This window comes from Rhea americana, unplaced genomic scaffold, assembly GCF_003343005.1.
Source record: "Rhea americana isolate MKP2758 unplaced genomic scaffold, rheAme1 scaffold_488, whole genome shotgun sequence".
Lineage (NCBI taxonomy): Eukaryota > Metazoa > Chordata > Aves > Rheiformes > Rheidae > Rhea > Rhea americana.
Window position 1 is genome coordinate 39,764 of NW_028186632.1, and position 19,821 is coordinate 59,584.

Here is a 19,821-nt window from a genome sequence, read left to right on the forward strand (position 1 = left end):
GCAGAGGGTACTGCCAAGCCACGCGGAGGAAGGAATCAAAYGCCTTCGGAAGAGCATCAAAGGCATCACGGTCTACAGGGAGGCTGGACTGAGGGGAGAGGGCGCAGAGGATCCTCAAAAGAATGAATTCAGTAGCTTTGCTAGCAGAGAGGCACAAGCAAAGTCAGAAAAGAAGAGAAACACCAAACTTGCTGTTTGCAGAGAAAAATTAAGTCTTTGAAGACCCGAAGACCCAACTCACTAGAGCAGCAATGAGGAGGAAGCCTGAAGATGGAGGTCAGCAAGATAGAAGTTGCTGAGGTGTTTAAGAGCAACAGAACGCAGTGAGGAAGGAGGGATGTCAGGCACATTCAGCTTGAGACAGCAGCAAGTGCAAACACATTAAGAAAAAGAAACGTTTGCAAGTTGGAAGGGAACCGTAGGACCTCTCTGAGGCATCGCTTTGTATTTGTGCACGCGCACTGGTTGCTTTGGGCTGGTTGTTTGAAAAGGGAAGATGTTTTGGACCAAAGCTCAGGCCACRAATGGAAGGGCAGATCTGGCAGTGGTACCAAGAGCGTGAGCGGAGCAGGACCCCGCAGAAGAGGAAACTCRGGAAGGTTTCACCTTATGAGAGACGTCCTCATCTAACAGCAGGARAAAACCTGGAGAAGATGCTACCTGGACTTCGCTTTAAAGGAGCGACCAACTACGAAGAGAGTCCGAGATCTTAACGCACGTGACGGCCCAAAGACGGCAAAGCACACGCTAACGCGGGATGCGGGAATATCAGGAGGGCCCTCGAGGAGGCCTTTGCTCTTCTGCAGAGCACGTGCAGGAATGACTGGTTTCTCRGACGAGCTGAGCCACATCCTGAACGAGCCACCCCAAGCGCTTCTCTTCTCCAGTCGCAGCCTGAACAAAGCAGCAATAAATTAAACTTTACAATGCTCGTTTGCATGGGGCTTTTTTAAAGCAACAAAGTGACCTTGCGGGTTCCTTTAGACGGGTTCATTTCAGGGCGTTTGTCCACCCAACGGCTCCCGAAAGGCAAGTCACCGAAGCAGAAAACARATTTTACTTTATTTTCAGCTATAACGCCGCTACGCCCGGGGAAGGGCTATTCTGGGAACACACCGCTCCAGAGGATGCGAAAGCACGGCGCAGCCTACGCTCTGCGTTCAGGAGAAAGGCAGCGAGTCGAAGCACGGGCTGCAGACGAGCAGAGGGAAACAGGAAGTTAAGCAGATCGACATGATTACCCCAGCCCTGCGGCTACCCCAAGGCTTCCCTCACAACACTGCCACCCGCGCTAGGCACCTGAGGAGGAAGCACAGATGAAAACAATTTATTTTTATCACGCAGGTGGTTGGATTCAGATAACGTTGGCAGCACAGGATCCATCTAAGTGCTTAAGCTCTAAATTCAGGAAAATAGCAATGTGCTTTTAGAAGATAGACGAGGTTTTGGAAGCCCACGTGTAAACAGCAAAACGATGATGGTGTGTTTTCCCCCGAGAGGCATCTCAGGTCTTTGGGAATTATCACAATATCCAGTAACTGCAAGGACAACTCGGGGCGGATCTCAGCAGGGATAGCTCAGGTTAGCGGCTCCCGAGAAGCCATTGGCGAGCGAAGGCGGCACAAGGGCGCTAACCCGCTCCCGCTCAAAGCGCGTCGGCCTCCTGTTCCAGGCTGCGTTTCCTCCTCCTGCAGCGCTTTGTTCTGCACAGTCGTCCCCGGCCGTAACCCTGGAACCGCACGTGACTGGCAGCGTGACTCACCCGAAAGTGCTGATTCACCCGGCCAGCCCCGAGCAGAGCGCCGAGGAGAGCGGCGCGTCTTAGAGCTAAGTTTGCGCCCCTTTACGGCGAGCCTCGGCGCTCGGAACGAGCGGGAAAAAGGTGTTTGCTAGCAAAAAAGCTGTGGGTTTCCTTCAGGAGCAGACCTAGAAGGGAACTGCTAGAATTACGCTAATATTTAAAACTCTTAGCTTGCAAAGCCACCCCCCAGAATCCAAGGTCTTCGCTAAAGGCACGTGTACGCCCTGAAACRGTATTGCATAAAGGCGCAAAATGAAAATGAGAGGAGCGAACATGTAAAACAGCCCACAAGTTAACAGAAGATAAGGGCAGAAGATATATTATATGCAAATACCTCCACAAAGAGGCTGTAGCAGCAACAGTTGAAAAGATCGAAYTATCAGATTCCCAGTGGCCAGCATTCTCCTAATTTCGATCCTGCCGAGACAGGAGAAGAGCACCAACCACCCAAAACCTTGTATACGCAGAAGAGAAGGGAGAGGAGACAGCTTTAACGGCTCAGCGCAAACCCAACGCGTCCTGACTTCTGTATTCCTGAACCTTACGACCTAATCAGCGTTGTTTCGGCCCGTTCCGTATTCAACATTTCCAGTAAAGCGCTCTTTGATGGGCAGCAGCTTCGCCCAACCTGAGACGYGCGATGCCACCGCAACCCTAAGAGAGAGCCCGTGCTGCTCTCTGCCCAAACACTCTTCCAATGAATCAACGCCAGCCCCCAAAGTTTCATCCGGGAAGCGCCCCAAAAGCGCTATTTGTTTCCGTTTCCCACGCTGATGAGCGTTGGTTTTATTCCTGTACGTACGGCTCATCAAACGCAGGAAGGGACCCAACGGCATCGCTTGCTCCAGGACCCGTTTGGTTACCTGTTATCTGTTTCAACGGGCGTCCTACCTCTCCTACCTAGCGGCCCCTTCCGTTTCCAAAGCCATATTTCAAAGAGGAGACAATAAACGGAGCCGAGGGGAAACTTCTCACCTCAAATTCACGTGGGCAGCAGATTCGGGCTCCCACTTCTAAAATTTAAAAGCTGAGAACGCCGACTGCAGCCAGCTAACAGTCCCAGTACCCATAACACGTTGCATTCATGGGCACCCAAGGGTGCATCGACTCGCCCGTTGTCCCCAGAGCTGAAAAGCCGCCTACGATCGAGAAAGGCAGCTTTACGGCTGGCGCTCGGACAACGAAACAAGGAGAGACGGTGACTTTGCAAAGCGCCTGTTTAYGAGCAGGCAGGCTGAGGAGCCTCGCAGTTGAACGGACAATAAAAAAATAAAAATAATAAAAAATAAACAGCAGCTCCTGCYGGACTGGATGGCCATAAAGACAAAACCCGAGCCCGCGTTATAAAGAGGCCTAATAAAACATTGACAGAGATGGGTTAGGTCTGGTTTGTGCCTCCCACAGGGTTAAGAGCCTGTTTCACCTGGGAGTCTGCATAATACTTTAACAGGGATAATTGGCATCTCTTTAAAGTAGGGGAACAGCSCCTTGGAGAAACAGGATCAAGCGCCGGGACCACTTGCACACCTGCATAAACACGTTATTAAACAAGCTGTGTAGCTTCAGCATAAGGATCCAAAAGAGAAAAGGACAACCTTTATCAGGTTTATTTTATTTTTTATTTATTTATTTCCCCCCTCTCCCCAGAAACAGTATCACAGCAGCCGGGATCAATCAGTTGAAGCTAAGGTGCTGTCGGTGTGCGCGTATGTACTGACAAGCGCTCGGCTCAGCGGTAAAACCCAAGCGGAAAGAGGAGAGGTATGAAAGGAAACTGGATGGCTTTGGAGCGAAGTGGTTGCAAGAGCTGCCGGCTCCCTGTTCGATAGAGCTCGGCCGAGGCAGCAAAGCACGGTGAGAAGCTCAGCCACAGGTCAGCCGCGTGCCGGAACAAGTCCGGATCGATACGCAAGTCTGTTATGAAATGAGACCAAGGCTAGAAGGTGGAGCACTGTGTTTTGAGAGGCTCCCCGCGCTTCTGATGCGGCAGAATTAGGTCGGCTAGCTTCTCTCCCCCCTCAGTCCTTGCAGGCTACTTTYGGTTTTATTAAACAGGATGAAAAGATTAAAAGAAGAAATAGCTCCAGTCCTCTTCCCTCCAGGAATGCTAAGGATCGACAGCACCTTGAGTGCAAAATGGGGACACTGCCCCCAAAGCAGCAGCTCTATCTCCCCGCAGAGGAGCTGATGGTACGTCTGGCTGTTTTCCAAGTCCTGTTTCAGTTTGGCTGTACAAGCCRCAAGAAATGACTCGCACGAGGCCAGGTGGAAGAACCACAACCTTCAAAGACTTATTTTATTAGATAGGGACCAAAGAGAAAAGGAAGCAGCTTCCACCCATCGTTAAGCTCAGTCGAAAAGGGAGGGGAAGGAAAAAAAAAAAAAAAACGCAGGAGCACCGAGCTCGATCTCGTTCTGCAACGTTCACGGGACGGCTGTACGCGTAACTGAGGGGTTAACGCAGTGACTCAGCYGGGTGAAGGCAGATGAGCGCCGACTCTGCAAGGCGGCACGCGGCGCGTCCGCTACTTGCACCGACAAACAGTTTTTGCGCAGCGGTTGGCTCTCTCTCCAGGCCTGAGCCATCCCCCTGCTCTGCTGCCTGGCGGACAGACCACAGGAGGGGGAAAAAACCCTCCCTACGCACCGTCGAGGGCAGCTTGGAAGAAGGAAAAAAGCTCACGCACGAGCCAGGGTAAGCGGGACCGCGACAGATGTCTAACCATGTTTAGTTACATCATGCCACAGCTACTTTAGACAGTTTATTCGTAATTACACAACTTAAGCATAGCRCAGAACCGAAAAGACAGTCGAAGCTTTCGAAAGCCAGCCGCCTCGCGGCAACTGTTTTCACGAAAACAGCGCGATTCGCACAGCGCTGGCAGACTCCGTTTCTGCCGGATAACCTGGAAATGAGCTGGACTAAACTTCAGCCTCGGTTTTTGCAACCGAAGCAAGCTGCGTTGCTGGCTCTAACGATAGCACARAAGCACTTTAGCACAACTCCAGTGATGTGACAACACGCACTGGGATTATGGAAGTRTAAAAAAAAATTGTGTTTTATCCACACGGAGGCTACTGTTAGAAGAAATTTATACCATACCAGCTGAACAGTTGTAATTAGACAACGTGCAAGTCATTTTTAAAGGAGGGAGCTTCAAGAACACTTCTGCAGCAAGTGTTGTGGATTTTAAAGGAGGCCAGGAGGCGTTATATCCATTTTACGTGCCGCTGAGTTAAGCCAGTTGATTCACAAGTTGGGACTGTCGGAGGCAGAGCTAAGATTTCCAAATTCCTGGGTATAGGTGCAGAACACGTCCTCCTCCTTTTCTTCCTGTTACATACCGATACGCAGAGCCAGACGCTTCAGAAACATCTATGACAAAGATTAATCCACACTGGGTTCTACAGTGCCTCAGTGGAAACTGCAGCATTCTCCACCTGAATTGAACTCAGGCACAGACAGGACTTAAAAGAGCATTTTACCCTGAAGGAAACAGCTACATCTAAAGAGATGAGACAGCAGCTCTTTTCAGCGTGATTCACCTGAAAACAGAAGCTGCAGGTGACTGGCGCAGGCAGACGCCTGCACATAGGTAGAGAATGAAATCCCATTCCTGGTATCTCCCTCTACTTATTACTGCACAGAAAGAGCTGTCGCCTTTTAAATGACTATTAACATATAAGCTTTACTCTTGCCTTCAGCTGCTTTCGTCTCCCAGTTGGCGTTCCTTCTGGCCAAACCAGGTCGCTCCTCTTTCCCCAGTAACCGGGCCCGAGCATCTGCTTACGAAAAGAGCCGTCACAACATCAGAGGCATCCGTTCTTGAAATGCGTTTAATGTAGATGCTTTAATGAAGATGGCACTGGAATTTCACACTACGATACGGAATATTTAAAAGCTAGAAGATCTCTAACTACCGTGTAAGATGCAGAAAAGTGACAGTCCCACGTTAGGCTGTCAAGAGACCTACCAGTCATGGACCCCTTTTGCTGGGGCTAGTGATCACCCTGCACGTGCCCTACATGCAGAGCTGGAAAGCTGTCCCCATTCAGGGCCACCGTTTAGCAGTAATCCTTGCAAGAAACGGGACATTTCACACCGTGCCCTGGCTCAAAGGTTCAGACTCATTCGCAGCACGAGCGCCTTTTCGGGCTCTTATGTAACCTCCCTTTGGCAAGTAGAGCAACTGCAGGCACTGCAGTAATGTCAGCTCACAAATGCCCACGATATTTAGCAGCTGGAAGCAAGCACTAGCTCTCCTGCAGAGTCCTCACTACACTACTAAGTTCTCAGGTCTGCAGTCTCTATTACTTTATGCCTACCTGACCTGACAGTGTAGTTCCCAGCGAYGGAAATGATTTCCAGCCCAGAAAATACTACTTAGTTTATTTAAACTCAGAGGAATAGAATTTGCAAGCCCTACACCACAGCACAGCTTTATTCAGCTCTTTGCAGCCCACATCCCAGGATGTCTTTACTATCTCATCCAAAAATGAGTCCACCAGACCTTCTTTTAGAGCCAGCTTGGGGGGGGGGACATTTGTTATCCCTTGTAACACCTCATGTTTTACAACTGAGGTGGGACTGAACTCCTAACGAGAAAAAAAAAACGCTAGCAGTTAATTCCAATTCGCGGCCGATCTGCCCCTTTTTCAATTACGCAATCTGTGTCAGTGGGGAAGCACAAATAGGATTACTTTTCCATCTGACCGATTTAGGCAGCTGGTGAGAACAGCATCCGTGCCACCAGCCAGACTGCATTGTCTGGAACAAATCCAATGGTCATACCGCAACGGGCTGTTATTAGAAACCTTAATCCTCGCTCACATGCTTACGGGGAAGCTGACCTCGGCGGCTACCTGCGCAGTTCTCTCGGGCAGCTCCAGACTCATGGATGTTATTCAAGCACTTCCTGCTTATCTCAGCTCCGTTGGCTCACTCGTGCTCCGGGAGATGCGGGCTACTCGYGTCCAGCAAAACCTTTGCAGGCAGATGTTGAACTGCGTAATTACTCTGTCCGYTCTGGGCCCTGAATGCAGCAGCTTCCTAGGCTAGAAGAGTTTTATCTATTCTTTYGTCCCAAAGGATGGGATTTCTCCTTCCTTCCTAGAATGAGGACACAACAGCAGCCAGCCTGACTGCTAAGAACACCGAGAAAAATCTTTGTTCAAGCTTGTTGTCCCTACTATTTCTTTGAGCGCACCAGATTTTGTATATTTTCCCCTATTTCTAGGCTCCATAACTCAAAGGAAAAAAAAAGGTAACAGTAAAGTGAAATCACAAGTCACACATCAAATATAACCAGAGCTTAAACACCCATGAACTCTCGCTTCTTTTGTGCCACAAAAACCCCTGCTGTGCTTAACACCAAAGAACGGTCCCTGCCACCAAGAGCTTACGCAGTCCATGTTGTAAAGCTTTCACCGCGTTTGAAAGCCTGCACAGTTCACGGGCTTTTATTGAACTAGCAAAATTATACTGAACAATGTATTAAGTAGCAATAGACAGCCAGAGAAAGATTTATAAGAACATAGATACTCAATCCACAGAAACATCAATTTACTGTAGATATTCAAACAGGACTCAAGTGGCCTGATAAGCTAGCTCATTAGCTGTTACTTGACACTTCTTAGAAATWGAAAGAGAGAGAGAAAGAGAGAAAGCCCTAGATAATTAGGATGATGGCTCATAATTGAGACCTTCCCCCTCAAGGCTCTTTTTGCAATTCCTACCACCATCCTTCTCACCAAGGCAGGATTGGAGGCTGCGTGCCGTTAGTGCTGTTTTTCTTTCGGAGACTCCTGTTTGAGCCAAGTAGAAGTGTTCCAAAAAAGCAGCTCCCATTTGGTTCAGCCTCACAGTTTTAAGGCAGTTTTTGAGCCACGCTACAAAAAATTCTCAGCGAATATTTTATCAGCTTTTTTCCTGGCTCAGTGCAGTTACATATTTTAAGTTTACAACTAAAACAGATCCGCTTTGCACCCACATTTAGTTACCAAGGTAATTCTCTGGACAGGATCCATTTCTGCTGAAAATGAATGATCCCAGAAACTGAAAACATTTGTGAGAAGTGACTGTGCTAGAGTATATAAACTGAATAATTCACCCTGGGGTATCAAATGCAAAACTAGACTTAAGGGATAAAAATCCAGTGCACTGAAGTCTTCACTTGTCTCCACTCAGTGGAAAGAGCTGAGATGTCCTCAGCACCACCAAATCATCTGTCTTCTGTCCATCAACAGCCCCAGATTTTAGACATTTGAGTTTTTAAGAAAAAAATTCTACCACYGCCGTTCTACTATGCACCTCCAACTGCCCAAACCACGATGTCAAGTCCACCATCTGCCTAGCTTGATGCCTCCTGGAAGTTTTGAACCTTGTGTCTTCACCTGGAAGCACCTACCCACAACTGCTTCAGGCCACCAGCTCTCATTACCACCAAGCAACTGTGCCAAAGGGTAAGAATTTGCACGTCAATACGTATCACTAGCCGGTCCATGAGAAAGGTCCAAGTTGGCCCACGAGAAAGGTCCAAGTTGGCCGGCTGCCAGTTATCTTGACAGTTAACATGTTTGGAAGACACTTCTGAATGTTTCCCCCAGAGGTTTATTTCAAGACAAACAGTGGCATCCACAACAGCGCTGCCAGCAGCAGCACCAGCCTTTCCATGCAAATCATTTTTCTAAACTCAATCCCATCAACCCCTAGAGCACCAGACACAAGAGGACAGATGGAGAAGACTGCCGCAGAATCGAAGTGTTAGTGACGACACAACTCAGAAAAGTTGACTGTTTTCAAAACCATCTCGCTCTCATCTTTAACTACAGCGCCAAATTTGTTAAGCATCTTACAGATATGACTCAAGTGTTAAGCTATTTCAATCCTTATAGAAAAGCATGTTGAAAGCAAGAAAGATTTGGTGCCCACTCCCTACGCCAGTCAAATACTTAAGAGCCGCTCTTTTCATTTCTGTGCAGAGACAAAGGATTCCCCACCCCCCTTTTTTGCCTCTTACTGTCCACCAAGCAAAAAAGCCCTCCAAGGACAGGCTTTTCCTAGAAAGGCTGGCATGCATATTTAAAACRTGGAGCTTTCCACAAGAGATTTTGGGGGTGGGGGGAGACGCACGCACCATAATAGTGTTTGGGCTGTGTCTGTAACCACAGAAGTCTTTCAACAAGCATATTCCTCCCACTTCAGCTYTGTCAAAACATTCAGGGGCTGCAAAGCCAACCAAGTACTTTTAGAGTGAAGTCACRAAAGACCACCACCTGTATACATGGGCATTTTATGCCCAAGCTACCAGAAGGAAAACCTTTTTCAAACAGAAAAGACACCAAAAAGCACCCAAAAAGTCCTATTTGCCTGAGCTCCACCTCATCAGAATACAAACTCTCCAGAGAGGACAGCTGAGCACAGCAGTGTCAGACGGACTTCTGAGACGGAAGCARCAGACTTCCAAAACCCACAGAAGGGCCATTTCAAACTCAGCAGCAGCCCTCAGACCACCCAGACATGTTCAATGCATTGCCAGAGAGGTATGAAAGACATGTAAATAAAGTTGTATATATACATATAAGGAAGCAAATGAGTTTCAGGTAAACTCCAGTCGGATATTCTTAAACATCACAAAAATAGGCCAAGATGCAGGCAATTCTGAATGACTGCAAAAGTCACATTTCTGAAGCATCTCACTGATGTGGCTCTCAGCTCGGCTGTTCGCTACCGTTTCTTCTGCAGGCTTATTCTCCCTGTGGGAACCAGCTCCCTTTGGCAAGACAGGTTTAAGTTTTGCATCTAATAAAGCGCTGGCACAGAAACGTTGGATCGAGCGTCAGCGTGGCTCCTGCTCCAAGTCAGACACCGATTCCTCGTGACGAGCTGAAGTTTCAGTTGTGTTCACGTAATCTAGTCTCCAGTCACGCCTGCACATATGTAACTACAAACACTTCCAGTACAGGTACACAGCAGCTATAGCCTGCCCAGCATTTACTCACCCTAGAAAAGCTCTCAAGAAGAGAGGGCAAACAGCACTGCTTACACACAGCTGCAGTTTTAGTAGCCTTGCTTTGCTGCTGCCACCAGTATCAGGTTTTTTTGGTCGCTCCCCCAGAAAAAGACTGCCTTATTGGTAACAGGCACGGCGGTAGGCCTTCAAACGCAGGCGACACCGCACCTTGCCACCCCGCACATCATGTTCTTATCTACACAGCGTTAAAACTTGCTACGACAGTTACCTTAAATCAGAGTTGACCCTTTGAGGCGTTCTGTACGTCTTCACCAGCTGAGCCCTCTGACCTTCATTTTCGAAGCTACTATCGAAAGAAATATCTGTAAGGAAAAGAAATGCACATTATATAAGAATTATATCCCAAAAAAACTCCACCAGGATTGGTTAAGTTGCTCTTTTCAGGCTTTAATCTTTCACTCGTTTTCTTCTAGATTTTGTTTAAAGAAACAAAGCACGTATTGAGTCAGATTGGCCACAGCAGTGCATTCGCKACAACGTGGAAAACGGGGAAATTATGGAAAAGACATTGCAGCATCGATCTGGACAYGTTTAAGAAACCCCACGGGCTCCATTTTGCAAGCCAACAACTTAGACMTTCAACTCAAAGCCTTCACCCTTGGAAGCTTAAATATCCCGAGAAGGGGAACCACACTCAAGTTAAGCAGTCTAATGCCCCTCTCTTTCCCATACTCCAGCTAGCACAGTTCAATCACAGTATGCTTTCCTCCAAACAAAAAAAGACGAACCTGCAGTTGAGCTAAGCCTCGCTTAAGGGCTGGGATTCACCTGAGCAGCGTCTCCAGCCTCACTGATAAATAAAGCAGCCGACATCAAGGCGCCTCCGGAGAGTGACTCATTTGACTTGTCCGCAACCATGAAAGTTTAAGCCAGTTACGAGGCTTGGGCTTAACTCAACACGCTGGCTCACTGCTCAACTTCAGACATCTCAACGCTAAAGCCTGGGCTAGCGGCTTGYGAGAAGTCTACAACTAATCTGCAGCCCCAACACGGGGAAGCAACCACTCCAACACGCTTCTTTGATCTTTTCATAAGAAGTTACCTWAAAAAAGCATAAACAGGATTAAGTTCCTATTGTAGAGACAATCTCTAGTAAGACGACAGCTCATGGTGTGAAAAAGGTTCTTGTTACCACCACTTCCACGAGCGAAATTCCCCAGAGGGTGACAGGAGTGAAGTATTAACTAAGGCCACTTTGTGGCTTTGGAGAATGAYGGGCACGGGCCGGTTACGTGGTTTCCTTGTCTCCGATCATCCTCCCCACRGACAACAGTGGCCCACAAGCTTGCCCAATTCAGAGGCCCGAAGCGACGGTTCAGTAGTTTAATGAACGTACCCCAAGATCATCTTCTAACCTGTCTCCAAGCACAGCGAGGCTTAGAAGCGCGTGCTGCAATGCATCTGCCAGCCAAGCATCCTCTACCTGCCACATCTAGGATCAGCTCGCTTCACATTAAAGGCGATAAGCAGATTATGCTATTTCTTTATTGCTTACCAATGACAAAAATCTTAGTTTTACTTTACTGGGAAGTATATAGGAGATGCAGCCTTGTTTTTCCAACTTGAAGGTAATCTGCCACACAACAACWCATAAACAAGTGGCTGGGTAAAGGAATGACGTGCTTAACTGCCCCAGCTAATTTTAGGCTTACCCCCGGTAAGCAGGTAAGGAAAACTAATTGCCCTGTACACACCCGAGTCACACAAAAGCCAGACTCGCCCTCCTCCCGGCAAAAAATAATTTAGGTCAAAAGAGATGTCTGGAGGTCTCCAGTCTAACCTCACGCTCCAAGCAGAACTTGCTTCAAAGTCGCAACGGGTTGCTCAAGGCCTCGTCACAACACGGCAATTACCGCCAGCTTTTAATTGGCGTTTTAGGAACAATTAAGTGCAGTTTCCCCGAAGTTAAACTGGTCTAGGCCTGCAGTGCTGCGAGCAAACGTCGCGCACCTTTCCGCTGGGGCGGCTTCCTGAACCGGGCCACCTGGGGAAGACGGACATCAAGTCAGCGCGAAGACAAAGCGCAACAGTGGCGGGAACAAGCACAGTGAAATTGCGCCCACGTACATTAAGGGAACACTAAATAAGCTCACTAAATATACAACTTTACTGCTTGTCGGAGACTGAACCTGGAGATAAAGCCTCTGAAAGTTTAAAACACTTGTGTTACGTGTCTACCTACGTTCACTGTCACTCGTGGTCTGTTCCAGCCACTTTGGCTTCCTCAGTAGAGTAAAAACCTGAAAAGCAAGTCTAATCTGTCAGCATTAATGTTTCACAAGCATCTCCATCAACAGATCTGCTCCATGAATGCTACAAATATATCACTAATCACATTTTGCTTAACCGATAATGTAAAACACGGATTTAACCTCATGTCTTTTTTTTTTTTTTTTTTTTTCAAAAGCAGTTCTGCTGACTCACATGAGAGAAAGCCTCTAACACGTGCAGGAAGAGCGTTTTCTTCATCTCTTTGGTCCCTCAAGACCAAACAGTGCAGTAACTGCCTGCTTAGAGGAAGAGGCCATTTGCTTAAAAACGCATTCCTTTAAGAGCCACTGAATGCGCAGAAGGTAGACCATGTTCCCCAGTAGGGACAGATTATTAACTCCAGACACGAGGAAAAAACACCCACGTMTAAGGCTCTGCAAGTACAAGAAACAAGATAGAAATCTGTGATTTAGAAGGCCCATTATCAGTCTCTGCTATCTTTTTGTCAGGAAAAAATCGGAACKAACAGGTACTGTTCACAAGCTGGCAATCACTAACTCAGGGAAAAATGTCCCAGCTGTGATTAATGTGCACGTACAAGTCAGGACTCGAACAAGTGTATAGGGCATGAGRGTTGCCACTAAATAAACAGAAACAAAACAAACCATAAAATATTATTGTATTAAGAAAGCCTAAGATCAAAAAACCACTGCAACTACTAACAAACAATTCATACGACGTGCGAAAAGACAGGACAGAGCTGCATTACAAAAAGGGTCGCATTAGAGCTAGAACAACCAGCTTGTAATAAAGGAGTTAAATCTATCATTCAAAAGCAAGCTACACAGATTAACAGTAAAACTGTGCGTAAGGGCTTCCCTTCTTTACTGACCTTAGTAGTAAAGAGTACGCATTGCTAGTTTAGCTTGTCAGAAGAATAATCCACACGAATGGTGAAACTTTAACCACTACAACTGAGAAATTAAAAGCTTCAGGTAACAACTAAAAGAAATACATTAACTCTGCATTAACAGGGATGTCTGAGAATTAGAATATAACAGGCACTTTCACACAACATAGTGATTTTTAACTTTCGATGCTATGGGAGCTACTGACCCTTGAACAGCAATCTCAGAAAAACCTGCAAAAAGTACCCGATCCTTCTGAAAAACAGAAAAGGCAGAAGTTCACGAACTGGAAAAGAGCAAAGATCGACAAGAAGCAATCGAAACACCTTCAAAAGATGCGCTAAGAAGGAAAAGGCTGTCATTTTCATTTYACTGCTGTTCGATTACAACACAGTTTTCACAAAAAAAACCTTTTTAAGGCCCTTTCTGATATTAAAGGGCCAAATTTAGGGTACCACAAAACCTCCTGCACCAAAAGGGTCATTCATTTGCTTTTCAGAAAGAGGCATTTGTATACTAAATATCACCAAATGCATTTTCCTGCTGAAACGCACCAGATGGTAGCATGCTTTGCTCAACAGCAACTCATACAGGAAAGCAGAGTCACTCCCTCCCTACTAAATCTACATAAATAGTGTTTTGGGGATCTTTAGAGTTGAAGTTCCTAAGGAAACCGGCTTTCTGCAGTCACGCTTCCTATCTGTCCCCACATCCCCTGCTGCTTTTCTTTGCCGGGGATTTTGCAATACCTTTAAGCCAACCGAATTAAATGTGGCAGCCGGACTCGGCTCAGTCGAAGCGATCGCAAAACGCCACCCTTCGCTCTCAATGTGGCTGAAAACTGTGATGAATACCCACTCTTCAGGCATTAGGGAAATACATGCCTATGTTCACTAAGCGGAGATGAAAACATCCATCCTGAAAGCACCTCAGACTTTTAGGTTGCAGTTCCTCTCCTCACCCAACTACTCAACCTACAGCATGGCGCACCACGTCCTCTAATCTCTGCAAGAATAAAGACAGACATCGCATGTCAAAGTAGTTGAGGACATTCTTGACACTCTTAAGTAAGACACAGGAAAAATCTGAATGCATTTAATCCCCACAATCAACCATACAGGACTTTATATCCTACACGTGTACAYAAGCCTGATAAGGTTAACGTTAATCTTAAGTCTAACGGCTTTATGGAACAAGAAATGCTTTTACCACTATTTCAAGCTTTGTGTTTTACACTCAAATTCACCTCTCACTCTTGCAGCCCTTTGTTAGCTTCCTCTCAATTCTCCAGCAATGCACTTGCAGCTGTAGTAACAACTAGGAGGCTGCTAATACTTGCAGCTGGCATCTCAGCACCATCATCTACACCGAGTTTGAGACCAGCGGTCACTGGTGCACTGGACGCAGACAACACAATGCCAGCAGAGCTGGGACTGAATTGCTTTGCTTAGATGCTACCCCTCGCCTGCAAAGCGCTACTCGAGGCTCAGCTACTGCTGCCATCCAGGGTCTACCTACATTCTCCTACAACAGGAGAAAAACAACAACAACAACAAAAAAAACCAGCTTCAAATTCTCATAGGAAAGCAAAATCTCTGCAAATATCTCAGATTAATAGGATCTCAAAAAAAGGAAGCTGTGAAGGCTCGCAGCTCCCTTCGCTTTAGATCTGCAGAGCACAGCAGCCAAGACAAGGTCACGTAGCTCAGGTCCTTCTCCGGGTCTTTCCCAAGCTCTCGTTTCCATCCTTAGAGCATGCTGCTACGAAAGGAGTCCTGCCTGGGCTTGCTCTGCCTTCTACCGCGTGGGTCAACTTTGGAGGTTCCCTGTTCAGACGTTCCTGCATTTTTTTCTTCGCTTCCAGAGCTGTACACTGTGTCCTACGCGGCTAAGTTGCGTAACGAGGAAAATTTTTGCCTTCAAGAAAACTATCAGAGCAGCAGACCCTCAAACAAGACAACATCTTAGAGCCAGTGTATCACCACCAGCACAGAGATTAATGACCTCTCTTCTTCCAAGCTTCTCCTACATTTAAATGGCAGAACACTATCTGAGAAGAGGTCACAGCCAGGCTTAACGGCTCATTTTGCCACAGATATCTGAGGCTTCAAATTCTTGCCTTAGCAGGACAGCAGATCCTCGCTGGCTCAATTTACAAGGCCAGCTAGGCTCTGCACCAGCCCCAATCAACACAAAACAGCAGACATTTGGCCAGAGAAAGTTTTATTTTGTCTAGAGAAACTTATCTGAAAGAAGGCCGTTCGAGTGAATGAAGGCCGCGCTCCTCAGGAGCCGTCTAGCTCCCGTACAAAAAGACAATTTAGCTGAGAACAGTCACAAGGCCCAGTGTTTTCCCCATCCCATATTCGGATTTTACCAATCCAAGCCACTGACAAACCACAAGCACTGTTTTCCTGCAAAGATGGGGCAAGATGGGGTCCACATAGCTTTGCCGTAATACACAAAACCACTGAATTCAAGTTGTGGAACGTGATGTTTATCCAGAGAATCACAGTAYAGGATAAACGTGTTTTTATATATATACATACATATAAATGTGTAACTCTTCTGTATTGATTTTCTGTTTGCAACCGCGCGCTATACAAAGTCCACGCTGGGGCTCAGCATCCGCACTGACAACACTGGGGTATCTTGGCGCTCCAAAAGTGAATTAATTTAGTTAGGCCTCTCGCTATAGAGGCAACAGTTTCAGATGCTCCAGGAAAACTTACCTACTAATTAAGGCTTCCCGACCTCTTGCACCCTAGCAGTTTTCCCCCTTAATAGCTGTGTCCATGCTTTATATTCAGACTGGTTCGCTGACTTCAGTGCCCCAAGTTTTGAATTTGACATTCAAATGMGGATCAGTGAGCAACTGGAGCTGGATGTGAGGGCCTTACTCAAGTCCCCAAAGGAAAGGCGCATATCAAGTCCCATCGAGGAAGCAAATTTGAATGCTTTCGTACAAGACTGTTCATTTGCAGAGCTTTGTTGGTCATGGATCCTGACCGCCTGAGAAGGCTGCCTTTGGGGAAAGTAAAACCATGCTCTTGCTCAATGCAGCACTCCAGGCTCCCTTTTTATCCCGTGACCAAGCWGTGCTGCACTCAAAACAGTGGCTGCGCCGATAAAAACACGAGCGTATGCACGCACCATCTGATTACACAGCTTCCATAAAAGTGAACGGAAAGATAAGGCTGCTTTTATAAAACCTGTAAACATCAAACAGAAAAAAAAATGACGTAAAAGGGAGCGGGAAGGATTTGGGATTGAAAGCGTAGCCACCGTCATCCACGACGACTATTCTCACGGTTYTGCAGGCAGTGGAAAGGAGGCGGCGCTTTTAGCGCGTGATTCATCCGGGGCTCTGAGTTTCCGCATAGGCGTTCAAGTCCGTACAGGCCGGAGCGCGGCCACGTTACACAGCTGTGCACAAGCCCAAAAATACACTTTGGGGATCGACTGCAGCGTCCAAGTCCGCACTAYGCTACTGGCTTGAAGCAAGCAAATGCATAGTGTTTACAAAGGGCGATGMAGGCAATCTGGTTTTAGGCTGAAGCCGTGGATAAAGTTCTGTCTAATACTATCAAAGGAGCAGAAAATAATCATCCTTGCACTGTATAAACCCTGGGGAGTTACCAGCATCTTGGATACTGCACCAGTTTTTCCTGCGCCCGGACTGATCTCAGATGTTCTCCACCATTCGCTGAACTTTTATCAAGTCACTCACACRTAATAAAGTATTTAAAGGTAATCAAATGAGTGCCTGCCCAAAAACTATACTCAAGTAAAGGCAATTTGCATCGTACTTGATGCCTGTCACATTTTTGTTCTCCGAGGCTGGAGCTCAGAGACCTGCGTAATACTTTGATATCTGCCACAAACTCATTGCAGTCAAGGTAATACTCCAGCGCCAGCCGTAAGCACCGCACAGCCCGACTTTGTATTTATTAAGAGTAAACACTGCAATTTGCTACAGCGGTCTCTAAAGGAGCACCTAACAACACCTCTGCAAAACAGTCGTTCCAGTTTTAAAGCAAGATAATATCTAGGTGAAAAAAAAACAGCTGTGCAGCTGTTCCAACACAGCCGAACATGAACTGGGGACAAACACAACCGCTCCGTGACAGCCTGTCAAACTGGCTCGCTTTTCCGAGAACAGCCTCGATGATATTAAAAGAAGGAAATCACCGATTCTGGAAGCAACTGAAGAGAACAGGAGCGGAGTACGCAGCTGAGACTCCTCAGTGATTTTACCAAACTGGAGTCAAAGGTGAGGTTATAACTCTTGCTGCAATTATCTCATTCTCCAATCAGCCCTAAAATCAACATTTTGGTCATATATGCAGCTTATGAGGCCTAAGCCACACAAGGCAAATAAAGGTATCAGCTATTCCACACAACACAAGCCCAATATACGAAGCTAATAATTTTGCTTAAAATGAGAAACGCCTTTCACATAAAATACAGGGCTTCTCGGTTTCAAAGCATCTCCCACTTTTCTCCAGCTATTACTCATGTTTTCAGCCTTGCGTAATTTCTTCTGTGCTTTGCAGGTAAATTCACATTCGAGCAAAGCATCGCCAAGCCCCGCCAATCGTATTTCCGCTGCCTAAGTCACATTAGGAAGCCTGTCATTCTGCGCCTTTAACATCCAAAGCATCCCCACTTAAGCAGCTGCCTTTACAAGAGAAGTTTTATTACACAAAATGCAGCACAGCTGCAGGTATTGGACCAAGGTTTCAGGAGTATGAAACCTAATTTATTCTTTGGAGCAAAGATCCTATACAACCTTGTAAAGGGCATTCGGATTCTTTTAAACACCACAAAGATCTCCCCAGCTAACAGTCCAAAGTCGGAAAAATGTCATCAATAGCCCCTCGCAGCCACCCCAACTCATACCCCAGGGCTCAAATCTGGAAAGTACCAACCTCAACTGCAAAAGAAAAGTCACCAGTAGGCACAGCACAGAAAATTTCCAAGTCTGACGAGCAAGCAGACAAAGCAAGCACAAAATGAAGCCYGTGAATCTTAAAACCTCAAGCCTTGGGGACCTCTGAGCAGCTCAGCGCACTGAGGTTTCCGCAGGTGTTCACATTTTAAGTGTACTTACACAAGACAGTCAGCTGCAGCCAGCTCAGTCTATGGCAACCGTGTCTCAAAAGCTATCCAAGAGCAACTGGATTCCTGAAGCATTCCCCCAAACCGCCCATTTTATCTTGTATACGGTCRCTTGGCACTTCCGAAACAACTTACCAGCATCAAGCTTGGTAAGCTCCATTGCCGTGCATCTGAAGTGCCCTGCCTGATGATTTCTGTAACACGATCATCACTTTTCACGGATTAGGAAGTTAAAACTAGCTCCCAAACAAAAGAGTGCAAGGAAGACCAAAGACACATACTCTTCCCAGCAGGTGTCAAAACCAGAAAAGTCGTTTCATACACAAATGCTTGGTTAGATCGGAGACTCACAGTCTAAAAGATGCCAGAAATTTGCAGTTATCTTAATTGCAGAGRCAGCCTTGAAAGACCTGAAAATAAGAGAGCTTAGAGTACTAGCAGCTGCTAGTTTTGTTATTAGAACAAGTCTGATAGGGAGCCGTTAGAAAAGGGGGACTTTCTCCCCCTTCCTTTTGTCAGCTCACTTACCCAAGACCAAAAAGTTATCTTCAGAGCAAGGCTGCAGTCCGAAGAGAGCGCTTTTACCCTGTTAACYGACAACTCGCACGGGACTTCCGAGTAGAAAACCACTATATATTTATAAATCTGTATAAAAATTAGTTCAAGAGCACGGAACAGAGCAGTCAATGTTAACTGGAACAGTTATCCAGAGCGACAAGGAAGATGTTTCCTGCACCAAGAGGCTCCAGAGCTGGCAGTATGACTAATGCCTAGACAAGTCGAGTGAAGCAATATGGAAAACAYGATTCTATTCCCACAGAGCAACTCTGTGGAGAAGAAAACCTGATGATAGACTTCAGGGTCAGCGTGCCCCGAGGAAGCCGTTACCGAAGAGCTGGGCCTGCAGATAGCTAACATCGTCCAAAGAGTCCTTCCTCACACATCAAGCAAAGGATTTTGAAAACTGGCAGGGTAACAGGTAACCCAAACTCACCTGGCAGACAACTTCCTTGGCAACTCTGTCACCAGCTGTTGGTGTTACAATAAGCTTTCTCCAGCAAAGTGCAGAAAAACACGTCGTTCTGGATATGCAGTGTTCCAAGAAGACAAAACGCTCCAGTTGATTCTCACTTTAATGAGCTACTCATTTCATTCTGAATTACCTTGTAAATGGGGCCAAAGCCCCAGTTAAAGCATCTTTTGAGCAGACAATTCAGTATTGCTGAAGTTGGATGGTTAAGGCCCCGAGAACTGCGCTGAAAACATCCAAGAACATCCTCAAGGTTTCAGCTCAGGTTCCAAAGCTTTAGGTTTAACCACAAAAATCTCTCCGCAGCCCAAACTAGGCAATGTTTGATCTTCCAAACATCCAGACAAGGAAGACTGAGGGGATAGGACACTGTCATACCAACTGTCTGTCCAGTATGTCATCTCCAAAACATTAGTGACCCTTTAAAAATACATCCTCCGCACTTCTAAGTCATGCTCCGGGACATTCAGCCAGGTTGCCTCTGATAAATTTTTCCACAAGTGCAACTTTAACCTGTATGTTTTTCCCCCTCCCCTCCTACAAATGGAGGAATTCTACAACCTTATGAAAAATATTTTTCTATTACGAGAAGGTTTTAACAAACTGCTTATTATTCCAAAAAAAGTGAGGACCCTAGGAAGTCACTGCCTATTCACCTTTTCTTTCCCTTAAAGAAATCACTACCATTTCCTCACCTGGGAGCCATTCATATTTCCA

The 19,821-nt window shown here is 46.5% G+C and overlaps 1 protein-coding gene across 11 annotated transcripts in view; it reads right to left on the reverse strand.

Annotated features, from left to right (window-relative positions):
- BRD4 (bromodomain containing 4) overlaps positions 1-19,821 on the reverse strand; it is a 72,047-nt gene that overhangs the window by 36,871 nt on the left and 15,355 nt on the right. For all 11 annotated transcript variants that reach the window (XM_085317048.1, XM_085317045.1, XM_085317041.1 and 8 more), the window contains exon 2: positions 10,043-10,136. The gene's annotated coding sequence lies outside the window, so the exon portion shown is untranslated. The remainder of the gene's footprint in view (positions 1-10,042; positions 10,137-19,821) is intronic.